General features: G+C 41.2%; 1 protein-coding gene across 2 annotated transcripts in view; it reads left to right on the forward strand.

Annotated features, from left to right (window-relative positions):
* Positions 1–18,614, forward strand: part of syt7a (synaptotagmin VIIa) — a 109,858-nt gene that overhangs the window by 22,532 nt on the left and 68,712 nt on the right. The window lies entirely within an intron of this gene.

Genomic DNA, 18,614 nt, shown 5'->3' on the forward strand with positions numbered 1-18,614 from the left:
AGGATTTCTTTTTGGTGAAAATGAGTAGACTTTGGCGAGAACTTCCAGAAAATGCTGGATCTTTGCGCTGAGTGCTTGCTTTTTATGACTAACCCTTTACACTGAGGCTCTGTTTACATTTAGAGCCAAGATGCATCTTATCTGATCACCAGTGAGTAGCTCTAAACACAGGTGTAATTGCACCCACACAGCTTTGAGGCTCCCCTGGGATTGAATTGCTCAAACAGCATTCAGAGGGGTCAGTGATGCATGTGACTGCATATTCAATGTAACGTGAAAGCGAGGGCCGTGGGGTCATTTCCAACTTTGTACGACATGCACACAGCACGACAAGTTGTTTGTTTGTGGCAGAGAGCATAGATAGTGCTTGGAAGTGGACTCATGAGGGGAGGTTCACAACAGTGTTTCTGGTCTCTGTGGCTCAGCACAAATGTGTTTTTCTGTTCGGCAGCGGTTGTAGTTTCCACCAGACAAAATGAAATGAGAGCCAGGAAGCAATGTAGTCACTTTTAGACACATTCTGATGCCAAGTGTGATTTGCAGCTCAATCTAGACACATACAGTTGGTCTGAACGGGGCATGAAACACATGTGGAAAGGCTGTTCTCTGTCAGGATTACGGGCCACAGCCACAACGATAAGGCCAAGTAGGATTTGTCAGAATTGTAGCCAGCTGGAAAAGGTAGAAATAATGTGTTTTTATCAAACTCTAACCCACTTGGCAATCATTACTGTCAGCAACGAGGTGCAAAAAGATTCACAGTTGTTTTAGGGGCGAAATTAGTGATATGAGTGATGAGTAAGCTCTGCTTGTTTCCTTTTTGGCTTTGCAGTGGAAAGCAGGCTAATGAAACGCTCTGAGCATCTGTAGGCCTGCGTGCCCATGCTCGCTCACTGTCTTCCTCCAGCCAGGCCACACAGCCACAGCCAGCAGTGGTCTCCTCTCTCCCTCCCCAGCCTCCAGCCTGTCAGCTACCCAGCTAGCACTGCCTTGAGGTAGGGCATGCTGGCAGACCTTACGTGCTATGGACTAATTTAATTTTGGGTGCTTTTTGAGCAAAGGTTTCGCACACTCTCTGCAGGCCACATGCAGGAAGGAGTGACACTTCAGACCCCTCCCCCTACATGTTATTACATCATCCATTTCTGACTGCTCAATCGTATGTCACGCAGGAATGCTGTGGAAGGGGCACTTGTCATTTCACCACTCGGTTGCTGGAGACAAATGGTCCAAAAAGGAAGTATACATATTTACATTGTTACTCTATCGCGCCGGGACCTCTTCCCCCAATCTCCCTCGTCTCAGGTCCCGTTCTCCCCGACTGTCAGCCCACACAGGAATCCTCTAGAACAGCCTGATGAATCACCCTGCATCCACAGGCTAAGCACGGCACACGTTCCAACAATTACACAAATAGGCATGGACATGTACCCACACACACATCCTCCCCCCTGAACCTTACATTTTATCTGTGCATCAATTAGTATTTGAAATGGTATAGTGCGAGCCACTTTTCACATCCTCGTTAGATAACTGTCAGGGATCTGTGTTAAACCATTCCATTAACTTGTGAATAGCCACTGATTTTTCAGCAGAAGTGGTGTGTTTAGTCACTAAATGTCCACAAAGCACTTAAATGCATGATTCAATATTTATTTTACTTTTCTGCCTGGATTGCATTGTGTTTTACGTAACAGTGCCTGTCACATCATTTAACATATTATTTAAGAAGGAGACTATAGCCACGTCACTGGTGCTGTGAGGCTGTACCAGATAACACCTAGATCCCAGATGCCAAGATTTCCTCTATTAGGTCCTATGCAGTTGCTTGCCTGGTGCATACACCAAAAAGTTACTAGCTTCCGTTCCTGTGATATTTGGCCCGCTGAATATGGATTAGTGTTTCTCTTGCTGGCCCCGCCCTAAGTTTCTGTTTAGACTTTACATTGTGATGACACCCTAGATTTTTAAATCCTTTTCCCATCTTAAGAAAAGTTTTGCAAAATAAAACCACCATGTCTTTAATATTTATAATAGAAAGAGCCATAGTGGATCTTGTTTCCAGTTTATGTCCTGTCAACAGTTTTACAGACATCCCTTTTACAATGTTCTATCTCATGAGAATTTATATAATAAAAAAAAAAAACAATACTTGCCATGTGTGCATCGATACAATTTTGCTAAACAAAATATCATAATATAATGCTGTATCGATTTTTTTCCCTCACTCCTAGTAGTTTACATTGCATAAGAACCTAATGGGGGCGGTAATGATTGTTGTGTGGAATAATGCCCTTCAAGGTGTCTTAAATCAGGAAATTATGGTCTCCCAATCCATTAAATTCTGCTAATGGACACGTCGTCGGTCATTATCCTTTAAATCATTTGTACTGAGGGAAATGTGTATTTGGTCATAAACCAAAGTATTAAAAATTGTAAAATGTTGATGATGCAGTTGCTGCTATTCATCCCCAGGGGAACATGAAGATGTTTATCACATTTTATGGAAATCAATGCAACAGTCATTGATATATGACAGTTTGAACCAAAGTCAGGGGATAAATGACAGATGCCAGCAGCATGTAGCTAAATGTGTCTTCAGACCTTTCTTCCCCAAACCGAACCAATTGTAAGTAAACAACTGAAGTAACTTTTTTTTTAGAAAGGACCAGGAATGATGATCTGGATATACCTCTGTTTAAACCAAATCTGCTCTATCAATCTAACAGGAACCTTTGTTTGCTCCGGGAAAGCTTTGTGTTCTCAAGAGCCCCTCAATCGACTTAAAGGTCAGGTTGCATACAAATCACACAATCGCCCTGTTTGTCCTTTTAGTAATATAACAGACCTCATAGAGACACGGGGCTGAGGGGCTGCCTCAACAGCATCCGTTATTCTTCGCCTGCTCCATCTGGCCCATTACACATGACGAGAGTTATAGCTCTCTTGAAGAGAGTTAATAAATCAGCCACGGATCAGGTTAGTTCTGCCTCTTTGTTTTTCATTCCAATCACAATAAATAATGCTTGTAATGCCTGTTGTTTTTGACAACTTAGTTTGCATGTGCCGAGGTCAGGCGTCGCCCAGTGAGCACAGCGCTGCCAGGGCACCCAGTGAATTGAGAAAGTGATGGAAAACAACGCTCCAACCCGCTTTCCACAATTAATCATATATTTGTAGTAGAAACACTGTGCTTCTCGTTATTACGCTGCCAAAGAGACACTTAAGGTGATTTCCAGTAATAACTTAAATCTCTCCTCTTTCTCGCTCTCCTGCCTGAACTCACACTCCCTCCATTGTTTCCCCCCTCAGCTACGCCTGCAATAGTTAGCCAAATGACATCCTTGTCATGATGTAAGGGTGATAATGTCAAGTAGGTGTGAGAGCTCTGTGTGTGTGTGTCACTCTGCTTAATGGCAGCAGCCAAGCCTGCCATTTATTCTCTGCTGCCCTGCCAGCCAGATGGAAGACATCGCCGTATTGGTGGACGTGATAAACAGTGACATCCAGCACGCTGCTGCAGGTATTAGAGCCACTCCTGAACTCTGAGGTGATATCGACTGCAGCAACAGCAGCTACACAACAGCTTCTACTAATAAGCCTGTGAATAAGAACTAAGGCAAGTTATTACAGTATGGAGCAGGGCTGAAACGTCCTCAGGTGCTGTGTAATTGAGTTAACGTGGAAGGAAAATTACAGGCTGCTCCCAGCAGAAGTGGAGGCCACAAGGACCGGTAGTCATGGAAAACTATATTTCCCATGAGCCCCTGACTGTTTCCTGCTGCAAGCAAGCAGCTGCGCGGCATCGTCAATATGTCTCAGTCTGCTGGGTACTACGCAGCTGTAAATTGTTGACAGTTATACAAGCAAACACATCAATGGGCAGTCAAGCAACAGACAGCAGCGCTGAAGGCTCGTCCAAAATGACCCTATGCTTATGAAGAGCAAATTATGTTTATACAGAGCTGGCTGTCTGCAAAAAGTAAAACTTCATTCTGCAGAACATGATTAATTTGATTATTAACCAGTCCATACCCCGGGATATGTGCACTGCAACGACATGCAGACTTCAGGTGATGTGCATGTCACAACTTTGTGCAGGCCGCAGACCACCTATATGTTGGTGCAGACTTTGCCAAAAAATGCATATAAACAGCCTGAAACAATAGGTTTTTAGTTTTATTTCTGTCCTTCAAGCTGCGATTCCACCTTTGACCACAGTGAGGATTACAATGGCAGAATGGCGCTGTACATGCTTTCACTCAAAAGGCACGCTTACCGCCTACTGATCTGATTAGAATAGGTTTAAAAGCCCAAACAGATTAATCACGATCCATTTAAACACCTCTGTCAGCTTAAACAGACCTAAACCGGGTTACAGAGGGTTAGTTTAAACCTTTTTATAAACCCATCAAAAGAATATTTGTTTCATGTAAACGATGAAGCTGATTTGTCTCTGGCTGAGTTCTTTCTGTACATGCTCCATGTGCTCGTCTTCTTCTCTTCTTCATTGCCTCCTGTAAAAGTATGTTATTATCATGCTATTGCTTTTTAAGAGCATCAATACAACTGCACATACCATGCTGAGCAGATGATAAATATCCATTTTAGCCGTTAGTTTGACTTCAGCTTCTGGGGGGTCAGACAAGACACTCGAGTGGCTCGAACGGCCCCATAACCATAGTAACTCATTCACTCCTGCCCGGGTGTGCGAGAGGAGATGGAGAAAGCACTGTGCTGCTGTCAAAAGTTATCCGTTATTTATATTTTACTGTGAGAAAATGCACCTATGGCATGAGAGTGTGTGAAAAATGTCAATTTTGTGTGTCTCATGGTCAGTACGAGAGTTGGCAGTTTCTATATTCATAATTTTTGCACATGTAACAGAGCTGCTCCATTTACATGCGTTGGCGCATGTAAACACCAGATCATATTAGAGGACATCTCATGTAGTGGGTTGACCAGAAATCTTCAATTGGATGGATTTCATTCAGATTGAGAAAGAAAGAAGTATGCATGTAAAATGCAGATATTGCCACAGGCAGAAGAAGAAGAAGCAAGACAGTGGTATTTATGAAGTATATTTATACATAATGGGCACAGGCAGTGGGTGAATGAGACATAGGGCTTCGTCAGTCTCTACCTATGGCAATTTTCAATGCCCATGTGCAATTTCAGATTGATTGGGCAATACATCGAGGAGAGAAATGGCTGCAGACAGACAGAGAGACAGACGTACAGACAGACAGACAGAGTTTCTTCATTTTATAGTAGGATTATTAAATGAGTTTTTGGAAGAAACGTCTTACAAGTCGGAGGAAGCAGATACATTAAAAGCTTCAGTAGATGTTATAGGATGTATTTCATTACTTTAATTTGTCCTTCCTTTGACATTGGCTGATGCTAATGAGAGTTATTTTCTGTGGTGTCTGTCCAGCTGGAGTCTAAAAGCAGAGGGGTATTTAAATCTCCTCCTGACACTGAGCCAATGCAGTGTCTTCCCAGGGGCCTCTGCTCAGTCCACAGCTCTGAAGAGGACAGGATCACCTCGGCCATAGTGGAGCTTTACAGTTAATGCACGGTGGCTGACGAGAAAGGTCACCTGGGGAGGAAGGTGGTCACTGGAGAGATGGGATTCTCTTTCCGATCTGATGAGAGCAGTGGCCACTGAACAAATATAATGCACCCTGTAGAGGAGTTACTCTGGTCTCCCTCTGCACTCCTATGACAGTGTGAATTACAGTTCGGCTGCCTGTTGCACATTCGAAGACAATACCTGGACCTGTTATTTCTTCCAAAGTAACCTTTTGGCATCCCTCACTTAGCTGTCGCTCACTTCCTCCCCTGGCTCTCCTGACACCAGTTGTGAGAAGGTTTTGGTTTACGGGCGAGGCAGAGTGATCAGTTATCACACCAGCTAAGGGCACAAGTTAGTCAGTGAGAGGTTTTGACTCCAGGGAAAGTGAGTGCCACTTGTAGAAAGACAAAAAAATATAGGCAGATGCAGAGATGGACACGCTCGGTTGGCATCAGGTCACGTGAGCTCTGTCTTTTAGTGGCTTTTTTTATGGAGTCTTGTGGGATACGACTTTGGCTTGGTTCGTAGCCGAGTACTCTAACCTCTAGCTGAAGGCGAGGGTTTGCCATGTCCACAGTTTTTACTGCCTGCTCTGTCCAGACAGGTAATAAAGTGCTTTTTTTTTTACAAGCAGGCTTTAATTGAATGAAGAAGGCAAAAGGTGGAGGCCTCCAGGTGGTCATGAATCAGGATTAATTCATTTTTGACTAATGGAGTCTGTCTAGCTTTTTCACATGAACTTTGCTTGACAGATGTGTGTCTGTTTTGGTGAATAATCATGTCTTAAACTAAGCCTATTGTCAAGCTGCGTGGTGTTTGATGAGATTTTATAAAACCATAACGGAGATGCTGGGAGTAGGCTGCGTTACTGTCATTGGACTGTCATTTAGCTGTCATTCAATTAAACTTGCACTTGTCCTGCCAATACTTTAATTACACCCTCAATAATTGTTTTCCCGTCTTTTGATGGAGTGATATTTTTACGTGAAGAGGGGCACAGGAAATTGGACATGGATATAATAAAGCATCCACACACAAACTCACATACCATGAATGCATGCGACTCTGCCCTGTATCCTTAGGCAAATACAATTGACTTTGACTTGGATTAGATTTTATAATGCCACCCACATAATACATCTGGAGCATCCAAGACCTCTTTGTCTTGGTTGATGTCACCAGCAGTGAGCTGATGATGTGGGCAGATGGGGACTGTAGGCCTGTATGCATATGCACAAGCTTCACAAATTGCTCCTCAATAGCATTACAGTTGAGTCCCTCTTCCCTTTACTCCCACTCTGCTTTTTTCCTGCACCGTTCTCACCACTTTTCTCGGTTCCTTCACATCCCTAAAACGCATGTGTTCCCACTCATGTCACTGTGCTAAAGCTGTGTCAAGTGGAAGAGTGCGTGTGTGTTAGTGTTTGCAGTTTTGGAGCACATGCGATTGTGCCCCTTGTTTTAGAAAGGCTTTTCTTTTTTCTTCTTCCTTTTTTTAAAAAGGCAGTAACTAAAACACAGCTTTCAAGGCAAATGGTAAAGGGGATAGAGCAATGAATAATAAGTTACTTATTATTGGAGCACAAAGAAGAAGAAGGTGATAGAAAGTGAACATTGAGGAGGTGGAGGAACAAATTATTTGGCAAAAGCCCATTTTGGGCCTCAAAGAAGATATCCGTCTATTAGCAGTAGCTGCTTTTTATTGAGGGTCGTGGGGGGTTGTTAAAAACAAGGCTGACACAGTCAGAGTGGAGGAAGTAGGATCCTTGCAGGTCTAACTAATTGGCTACTTGCCAAACGCTTACATGCAACAACATCAAAAAAAGAGCAGAAGTGTAAGGAATGGAGTATGCAATGTGTTCATCTACTCTAACATAAGCTGCACATGTTAGCATGCTTGCCAAACTAGCTAACTGCCAACAATGGTAACCCAATGTTACTTTCAAGGTCAAAGAGCAAATCATTAACTGACTGCAGTAGGTTGTATTATTTTTGAGGTTATTACATTGAACTTAAAGTTCACAACAAGTACTTCACTTTGTAGTAATTTTCCTAACGGCGTGGAAGCCAGTCCCGGCTGCTATTACAGTGTAGGACAATGTTAGCAGCTCTGACCTGCTCTATATTGGTTTCTCTTGGAAAGATTACTCTCCAGCCAATTCTCCTTGAGTTACCTTTGCCAAACTCTTCCTCCTCCTGAATGACAGCAAACTAACGTTTGTTTTTTTTTCTTTTACATGGCTATGTGTCCTGTTGTATCATTCTGTGTCCCCTCTTTAAATTATTTTTTTGTTGTGGGTCTGTGAATGCAGTGCAGCAAGTGGAGCTCTCCATGAGTTTTCTCTTGTGACTTGCGGTGCCACCTGCTCCTTGATCTGTCGATCCAGGACAGGTGTTTGTCAGCGAATGCAAACCAGTTGAATGAATAGATGAATTTCACTTTCAATGCAACTGATGTTGTGCTGCTCTGTCTGTGCCTAGAGTGTGCTTTGCGCTCTGTCAGTTTTGTGCTATAAATGACTAAAAGGTATATATATTTTAATAGTGCTCCTAATAAATGGTCAATCTCCAAAAATTGAAAATCTATTTGTTTTGCTTTTATTTCTGGTAGGCTGCCACAAACGAATGAGTGGGACACCCCAGTATTTATTTTGAAGTTTGGGACAATTTTGAATGAAAAAAACTCAAAAAGAATAAAACTAAACAAAAACTCAGGAAACAAAGGCTTTTAGCATGATATAATGTATGTAGCCCTCAAGTGTACATTAAAGATTCTTTTGCAGGATTCTCATTTCAAACAAGGCAGTTGGAAACATTAGTCTATAGACGTTTTCAACTAGCTCATAGCTAACACTAGCTTAATTATTAACTAGCTATATAATCAAATCTGCAAGTGATGGCTCTCTCATATCATACAGTGAAATTGACGGCTGCCGGCTAGAAATGAGAATTCAAAAAAAATTCAAAGAAATTAAGGTGGTAAATCAGAACAAAAAGCTTGACAGGGAATGTAACAGTAACATAGGCGAGCAGAGCTCAATGAATGATCAGGTGGAGTAATAATGAACATACTGCAATGATGGGAAAGGAGGAGACACCAGGGAGGAAGCGTAGTAAAACAGTTTAGTGAGAAAGTGCTTTATTGCGAACTTTAACCTTGCGCACAACAGATGGAATGGGCTATATATAGGCAATTTATGCCCCTGAACCTGGAATAATGTTAGTCACGGTCGACTTAGTTTACAGCTCTCAAGCTCATTACCGAGATGGACACTAGTCTACCTCCAGAGTATCAGCAGCCACCATGTGGACTTAAGTCAATAAAGTCAAGGGCATCAGTGGGACTGGTGAGTAATAGGTTGTTTGTGACTGTGTGAGGACCCCATAACATATTAAAGCTCTGGGGCCACTAAACAGGAGGAGCTCATTCAGGTTGATCAGGTTTCTGGAATATATATATATATATATATATGTATATAAGAGTCATTAGTCCCAGTGTGGAGGGACTAGGAGGTGAAAGTGGCAAAAAGGAGAAAGGTGATCTCTGAGTGAAGCCAAGAAGTACGAGAGAGTGAATCTATGATAATATTCCTGAATATTTTATTCAGTGCTGACAGATCTGGCACAACCAAAGTTACCTAAATATGTAATAAGGTGGTAAACTGCACTGACAAATGTGCAGCACTAAAATAATAATATCCAAGCAGGTAGATGAGTTGGCCTCTTTTAACGTAGTGTTTTAGTATCATGCGGTGATATATGGCTGTAATCCATTATTAATGTGTGTTTGATGCAAGGCAGGGGTACTTACAAATTGGAAAACAAGTGGCCCTGTGAGGAGGCAAGGGGAAAGTGTCCTTGGTAAATGTGTTGAGTCCTTTCTCATGGCTTACATATGAAAGTCATCCATTTCAATCTGACTGGTTAATTTAGACTTTTTCAGGCAAAGCTCAGGGAGAAAATTATGGCAGAGACACTGATAGATTATACGACTGATCAAGACCATGCATACTGTATAAAGTCCTGATCAAAGACATCAGGGGAATTAGATGTAACCGAAATGTTATCTTTGTCATTCATCAATAATTTAATTAAAAGTTGATAATGTTCATTTACCTCCCGCTGAGATCACGATAATAAAGAAATATTTGTTCAAAATCAGCATGAAGATTTAATTTTCTGGAAACTAAAGTGTCACAATTTTAACAAAAACATACAACATATTAATATCATACTTTCCAACGGGCTCTGTTTTTCTTCCATGAAGGGACTAGGCTCTAAGAAAGGGATAATGTGAAAACAGATGATGCCCAAACTGGTGTTGTTAAGAAAGTAAATACATGCTAATTTAAACAGAGCTGACTGTATATGTGTTTCATTTAGGTGGGCTGAAAAGAAAAATATTCAGTAAACACACATTCATTATTTTCATTGCAGTATAATTTTTTTGACAGTATTATACAAAAGGGCTGGGCAATTAATCTTTTTTTTTCAGTTTTGATTGTGGCTTCCGTGATTATGAAAACATCATTTAGATAAATAGTCTAAAAATTATAAGTGTGCTCCATTTCGTTTGGCAGTGATTCTGTTTTGTTTTTTTTTGTCTTGTGCTATAAATCCAGTGCACCCCTTACTTTCAAGCCATGCGCTCAGTGTTGCCAACTTGGCAACTTTCATGCTAGATATTGCTTTTGGGAACTTTTCATACCCTTTTAGTAACTTAATATCATACTTTGGGTAGAATGTGTATACCTGTCTGCACATTTTTAAGTCAAGGATCTCTTGTGGTTTTGGTGATTTACAGTTCTTGAAAACATTTTTAATGGCTGTTTTGTACCATCATTACCTGCTGGCTCCTTACTTCTTTTCAGATTTTCAGCAACCTTCACAGCTAAAAACAACACACCTTACCACCTGTTTGCAGGCCACAGATTTGTCTTTGTAGCTTAAAAACTGACATCCAAAAAAAAAATGTTGGTCTTATTTTGAACTGGATCATGTGCAGATTAATTTCTTACCTGATGTGTTATAATCCACTCAAGTTAGGCATGCTACAAGATGAATGTAGTTCCTGTTTCTGTGATCTTCGTCACCATCTTGACTGTAACTGAGGCAGAGGGGACAGTTCACTCTGGCCCAGCTGTGAAGAGGTTTTGTTCTGTCCACCACATGGCGTCATGCATCCATTCATTGGGCATTGTGCTGTGAGCAGGCTGCTGGTTGTTTGTTGACAGTCTTGAGTGTTTACCATTTGCATACAGTTGATAAAACAGGGTATTTCTAAAATGTTTTATTTATGTGGGTATTACATTTGCCGGTCCTTAAGTAATAACATAAAAAATGGTCTTCGCCAAAGGATATCTGAGCTTTATTAAGGACTCATGAATATACAGTATGAAATGTGATGTTTGCAAGTCGCATAAGAATACTAGTGTGCTGGATAAAAATAGCATCTGTTGTAATTTAGTTACTTTTCTCACAGTATATACAGTCTGTATATCACTTGTATGGCAGATTCAGAAAAACACCACACTTGATTTTGTTCATTTGTTACTATATTAAAACATTATGACAGCTTCAGTTTACTTGCAGCCTGATTGTCCAGATCTTGTTGGCTTTTATGGGTGAATCACCCATTCAGTGTCAAAGGTGCTAATAAGATGATGGTGCCATAATAGGTGACACCAGGCATGTGTCACATGATGTCCTACTGGTCTGACTCCAGCCCGGCTTGTCACTGGGCTGAGATGGATCTTATCCCTCATCTGAGAGCAGACAGAACGTGGGTGGCAGTCCTCTTACTCGCACTGTGAAACAGCCTCTGTGACAGCACAGCAGTGCTACAGCTGAGCCACAGGGAGCATATAGGGACAGAGGACAGGCAAAGCTCCCTGTAGCCTACAGGGGATGCAAGAGACACTCACTCTCACCACAGGTGCTCTCCACCTGTCAAAATCTCACTGGCTGCTCCACATGTCCCTGTGATTTGCAGCACATGGGGCTTTAGTGTCCATTGTGCACTGGGATTTTAAAGTAGTTACAGGACCATGCCAAAATTTTATGTGTCATTTCCCCATTAGTTGCAAATTGCTGCATATTGCATAAACTCAGCATTACTGCCACCAATTTCCCAAAGCGTTTCCCAGGGCTAATTTAGATGAATGGATGTTCGCCATACCTTCCAGATCAATTTGCTTTTGACCTTTACTGCCAGCTTGCGTGAGATAGCTAATCCATCTCAGAGAACAGTAAGTTGTCTGTATTGTTTGTCAAAATTATCACTGCGTGGTAATGTAACATTCAGTAATGATGGCATGAAACAACATCAAAGAATTAGTGAGAGTTCCCAGCCAAAATCAAACTCTGGAACACAAACAATGTAAAAAAAAAAAACATGAATATGTTGTCAAGGTTTTGTAGCCTCTTGCATGAAAAAAATGGTGCTGTTTCCAAAAAATGTGATGGGTGTGTGAACTTTCCTATGAGCACCTGAGAGCACCAACCTGAAAAACTTCACTCAGCAGTAGGTGGGTTTCCATTAACCCTCAAGTTGAACAAATTGAAACGGCAAATATAAGATATGCCTAATGGAAACATGTCAAATGTGGGGGAAAAAATCCCATTTATAGCAAAAAAGTTTTTACGCTTGCATGAGGTGGTATTGCAGGTGATTTAAAAAAGCGATTTTTAGCAAAACTGCAATGGAAACACTTTTTTACCAGCTTTTATAGGTCACATGATGCTATGGCTAAGTGCTGCAGCAGGCACTACAAGAGGTGTTACTGCATCGCATAACTCTTCAAAGGTTGAGCAGATCATCGGAAAGTTTTGAATCCACAATTCCTCTGAAATTGTGCACTATTATCTTCCAGGAATCGCCCATACATGGCCGCTCCCACATATAAGGGGCTTGCCTTTCTGTTATCACTCCCATAACACGCCTAAGTCGCCTTGGATTGGAAGATGATGGCTAGTGCGGTGGCTGCAACGGAAATAAACTTGGCAATGTGTTAAACGGCCATTGCTATGCTTCTTGGAATGTTATCACAAGAGAAGTCGCATAACATCACTCAGTGGAAAAGAGGTTAATTTGCAATTGTATTTAATCAACATTTTGAAAATATCGCCTAAGTTTTGCGCAAATCTGTAATGTAAACCTGCCTAGTTTCAGCTTCTTCAGTCATGAAACAATAGGATGCAGAAAGCATTATAAAAATTAAAGATGACTGAATGCCATCCAGTTCTCTTGTGGATTTCCATACCCTACTGAAACAAATAGAAACCACTGACTGTATAAAATAATGGACGTAGCCTCAAATTTGGTATTTTGGCTGGCCCTCTTGCTTTTTTTGGAGCCAGAAGTGACCATATTTAGAAGAGAGGGTGGAGGGTGGTGTCAGAGCAATCAGCAAACTATAAGAAATCTTGAGAAAAATTACCTGACTTTCTCTACAACCCCTAAACCTTGTGAATAATAATTTAAACTTGTAGAAAATGAAGCATTCTGCATCTGTGCACTAGTTTAGAGGATATCTAACATTTTCAGAGAGCTGCAATATTTTGTTGGGCTGCAAATCAAAAACAAATATCAATGCCCACCCACCAAGCGGTACATTTGTTCAAATGGCAGTGGGAAGGTTTCACAATGGTGTATGCATGGAGGAGAGAGCTGTCAGTCATCTGTCGTACATCCTACTTGAAATGACGTTCTGTCTCAAACAAATGTCTATTGAGCCTTGCCAGACGGGCTGGCTGGCTTTGTAACGACAGTAAAAGGGCTAAAACAAGCCAAAACAACAGCTCATTCTCTGAGCATGCCTCAGCACTGTTAGCAACCACCTCTTTGCTCGCTGTGTGAAATGTGACCTCATCATTTTATTTGACAATAACATTATTTACCTGGAACCATTGTAATTATTCATTTTATCCACATCTCCCCACTTGAATCAATTTTACGCTCTTCCCACACAAATTATTTTGTGCGTTTGAGCAGGGGAGGAAGATATTTAGATAGAACGCCTTCCATTGCATGTGCTGCTTACAACCACCCAGGCTTTTGTCTTGAGAAATAACTCCAAAACAAAAGCAATAAACCGCAGCGTAGAATTGAGCCAGAAGGTAGATGGAAGCAATTTGAAACACTCAGTATCACAGTCTAACTGGAAGTAAGTAACATCTTGCTGTTGCACACAGATTGTGCCTCAGAGGGGTCAGGCTGTAAAGACATCTGAGTGACATCTGAGGATTACCCCAACAGCAGCTCAGTGGTTCTAAAGAGGGCAGAACCCAGACTCCGATACAAGGAGGGGGTACTTTGAAGTGGCGATTAGGCTGTGAGCTTTGCACCCAGAGCTACCGAGGCACTGCCCTCTCCACCTCAGTCAGAGCATAAAGATGCGGTGTGGCAGCTCTGCTGACTGGACACTGCTCCAGTTCCGCCTGTCCAATTAGCAATTTCTTCTACCCCTGAGGACTGGTCCCTTTCTGCTTGGCTTAGCTCACTGCATGTGGGCCAGATCACCTACATGTACACTCCCACTCTGTGTAACCACAGTAATGCTTGTTGTACTCACTGCTGCTCTGCTCTAAGAGCTCTAGTGTTGTCAAAATATCTATTGTCAGTACATATGGATTCAGAATATTTGAAATGGTTTTCAATACTTATGTTTATCAGTATCGACACACCTGTTCCAGCTGTGCTTTTTACGCTCTTCTGTATTTGTAATATTAACTACAGTCATTCTGCTGTTCACAAAGCTGAGCCTTAGTTAAACACAGAGGCCTTTTTTCTAGCTGGGTATAGCGACAGGTTACAGTTTTCTACACAACACCAGGGCTGATTATTTCTGGTTCTAATGGTGTGTAAAACCTCTTAAAGACTAGGTTGTCGGGCAACCCACTTGAGCTAACATTGGTTAGCTGCTTACATCGCTGCTTAGCTCGCACACACACAATATTTTTGTCAATATAGACTTGCTACATATCATTAGCTCAGTTAGATTTTCAACCGTTCAATAGTTCAGGTCATTTTACTGAAAATGTGAACACCAAGGTATTATTCATTCATATCTGCAGGTATGGTAAACAAAAGAGATGTAAAAAAGGAGTGACTTTTTGCCTCTGAAGTGGTCATAATGTCTGAATATGTGTCAATTCCTCCATTCTATATATTTTTTTAGTACGTGAGGATCACTTTTGCATAAAGATTTGTTGTGAAAACTGTTTTAAGAGAATAGAGAGTTGTGTCAGTTTGCCAGGTTTGTAAAATGAGCACCATAAGTCTCTCTCTTTCTCTAATTGTCTCTCAGAGCTAGAGCAAATGCATGATTTGTAAGTGATGTGTTATTCAATAGCCTTATATTCAAACTGGCTTAAATAAACAATTTGATATTTCTCATCTATTCTGAGATTCTATTCTATTCTTTGTGCAAAAGGAATGGCAACCATTTAGATGCCTGTTGCAGATATACAAAATGAGTCCAGCGATTGAAGCAAATAACAGCCCGAGATATTTATTTAAGTTTTACGGTATTTATCTTTTCATAAAGATTGTAGCTTGCATTCCCTTAGTATCAGTTTTTCCATTAAATATTGATATTTGTGTTAAAGTTAGAGATTCCAGTACTAAAGAGCACTTATTCTAAAGACTGTACTTTTCTGCATGTTCTGCCTCTGCGTTTCCCTTAAACATCCATATTTAACCTCAGCATGACTTCGTCTTTGTTGTCCTCTTCAGCAAGAGGGTTTATTGCAAGCTCATTTACACCATCATTGTCACCGCTCACCCCAGTGCATAGTGCCATTTATTTCCACTTTTATGTGCATATAAAAGCGATAGCCACAAAAATCTAAAACAAACAAGCGACTTTCAAGTTGAAGAGTGCTCTGACTTCTAAAGGCTGCTGATCAAAGGGCTCAATGGCTTGTTCAGCTCACTTGTCAGTTTCACCAAGTCGTGCCATTTTCGATGTGATTCATCATCTCCCACATTAAGTATTTTTTATTCCTTACCCAGTTAAACAGAGTGATGATTACTCCATTACAGTTCTCATTTAGCATCAAGTAAGATTGTCTCCATATTCCAGTTTCTTTTACTTGGCAAATTAGTCACCTGTTTGAGCATTTCAAGCTGAAAGTTTTGTTTCGTTCTAGAGGAAAGATGAATTGAATTTCCTGAGTGCTGTGATAGCTGTGTGTAATGCAGGCTTCTTTTACTCTAATGATGCCTCTTTTTCTCCACAGCCATGGTGCTGAGGATTTGCATATCTCCCTAATACCTCAACACGGTGTATTTCCTTCCTTTCATTCCCCTGCTTGGCCTGCACACAGTGCTATTCTGTAGCTGCTAAAAAACAAGTTATACTCCATGAAGTGGGATTCCAGCTGTCCATTTACTGAGTGCCGTAACGTGGCCTCTGTGGATGCTGCATTTTATTTGGAGGCTCTTTTTTCCCTCAGCTCTCGTGACTGACACAGATCATAAACCATACCACCCTTCGCCCCACCCCTCGACCTTCACAAAGCGCACAGGACGTTGGGCCTTACATCAGCTGCTGGCTCCACCTGACTCTCTAAGCCCTTAAGGAATCAGGACATCCATCACTAAACCACTCAGCACCGATGCTACATAGATGCCCTTAGCTGGAGACCAGTTCAGCCTGCCTTATTTAGAAGCCATTGCTATCCATGCTGATGTCGTGGTATAATGGAATCAGCTTTATTGACCTCTCTATGACTATACAGTAACAGACTATATAGCTTGTGTCTATTCCTGAACATCTATGAATGGTACATTCATCGTTCAAGAGCTGGCTGTCTTTCACTGACCCTCTCATGCTGAGGACAGCATGGACACGTCCTCTTACCATTTGCAGTCTCTAATGGGGCAGTGGGCGGGGTGGTCACCCGTAATGACTGTTATGCTGATCATATCTAAACCTTTAAAGATCATTCAAGTCAGATTGTTTTCCAGACTGGAGCTGTGGCTGTCATCAGGGGACAAACTCGTGTGATGTTTAAGATGTGTAGGATTCTTATCTCTTATGCAGTGCATATGTGCTTCCTATTGATTGATTGGAGCGCCTGGCTGACAGGCGTTTCACTTGAGATGTCACTCCCAGGGCATCAAAATACACTGCTTGGACAGTGCCACCTGTTAGCGTTTGTGTAAGATGCAGACAGACATGGGGATGGATGGGTTCAACAATGAATGAAGATTCCAGTGTTCTGTGTTTTCCACATAATTAGATGTGTGGTGGTAGCTGACTGATAATTCATCTGTCAGTTGGATCAAAGCTGATCAGATCAATGGATTGGAACAGCTGCTGCTGCAAAGGGAGTACAAGCAAACTTTTAGACCCCAGGCAATCAACGGTTAAGTTTTACTTTCACTGCACATGGCATTCTGCTGCTCTGCCTGAGAGTTCAATGAAATGAAAAACAAAAAGATATATGTAGTCCAATAGCACACCTAATAAACGGTCAAGCTCCAAATATATAAAATCTATAATATGTGGCTTCTAGGGCTGCCCCTTTAAAGTCACAGATCGGAATCATCAGTCACAGATCCCTCAGTCAACTGAGTTTTGTTTCTTGTTTTTCTTTCTTTTTTTAATAGTTGCTAATGTGCTGTGCTGTGCACTTTTGGGTACATTTTGGTCTCCAGATTTTGCTACGAAGTGAGTGCTCTTGACTTCCAGTCTCCTCTTTTATTCAAGAGTTGCAGTTTGTGGACAGCAACTGCAGCACCTTACCTTACTACACAGCAGAACTGTAATCACTGTAGGTAAATTAAGTAGTGAATTTAACATGATATATGAAGCATGGCCATTGTGTTAACATAGACAAAATCAAAAGCAGCGGTGGCAAATGCTGTCTGACACCACCTTAGGAGGGATAAAATGGAGTGGGCATGGTGGTGAAAAAAACAACAAAAAACTTTCAAAATTTTACAGAAAAGCACAACAAAAAGATTAATGACAAAAAAAGCACAGAAAAAGTAACCAGTCTGAAAGGATTTATCCAATGAAAAACAAGAAGAAAATACAACACACTAACACTAATTAAACATCATGAATTACATGTATTAATAATTTCCTTTTAATTTTTTTTTGAAGATGAGCTCTTCATAATGTGTATTTTATCATTCCGTATCTGCACACCGCAATATCTAAGTGAATACTGGTCATGTTTTGTTTTGTAATACAGAAGGTGAAGCTGACCAGCCTGTCTAGTATTAAATGAATGAATCTGTGAATAAAGTATAAGGAAACAGTGAGAGGATAATGATATAGAAGACGGTAAAAACATGTGTTTAAGTATAAACACACATCTGATTAATGTTTATATCATATTCACAATGTCTATTGATGCCATTTCCAGTTTGGCATGGCAAGTATAAATGTGTTTCTTTGATTGTCCTGACTATAATCAGGACAATTGACTTTAAAACTGCACAATGGGTTAAATTTATATGACCATTTATCTTGGTTTTACTGAAGACACAGTGCCCAGCTGAGATTAGCCACTGTGCAAAGTTCACTCACCTCCATCTCTCACTGCAAAGCCTCTTCATCTACAACCCAAGATTTTTCCTCTTTTTTGCCTTTTTCAGACACATTTCTTTGCAAGTTCACAGACTAAATGGTTCATTTGTTACAGTCACAGTACAGAATTTGTGTTCTCCTGGGATTTTAGAGGACCATATAACAGTAGGAGTCTAATCAGCTGTTCTGCATGCACTCTCTCTTTTCTAACTGCAAGTGGCCTCAGGTATCATGTCGACTTCAAAACAGCAGTTGAGGCTGAGTGAAGACTGGAATACAGTGCTGCTGATCCCCGTTGTTATTTTCCATATGAAACAAGCATACCCTCAGCTGTTCCTTCTTTTTGAGCTGCTGAGCTCCCAAAGGACACGGCGAGGTGGAGAATAAAGCCAAGATCCTGATGGAGGAGCGAGATGAATGGGCCAGTTGTGACAAGCAAAGGAAGGGAAGGAGGCAGCAATTGGGGAGAAGACAAACCCAGTTATTGAAAG

This window comes from Plectropomus leopardus, chromosome 7 (assembly GCF_026936395.1).
Source record: "Plectropomus leopardus strain MGB_pleo_1.0 chromosome 7, ASM2693639v1, whole genome shotgun sequence".
NCBI classification, from domain to species: domain Eukaryota; kingdom Metazoa; phylum Chordata; class Actinopteri; order Perciformes; family Serranidae; genus Plectropomus; species Plectropomus leopardus.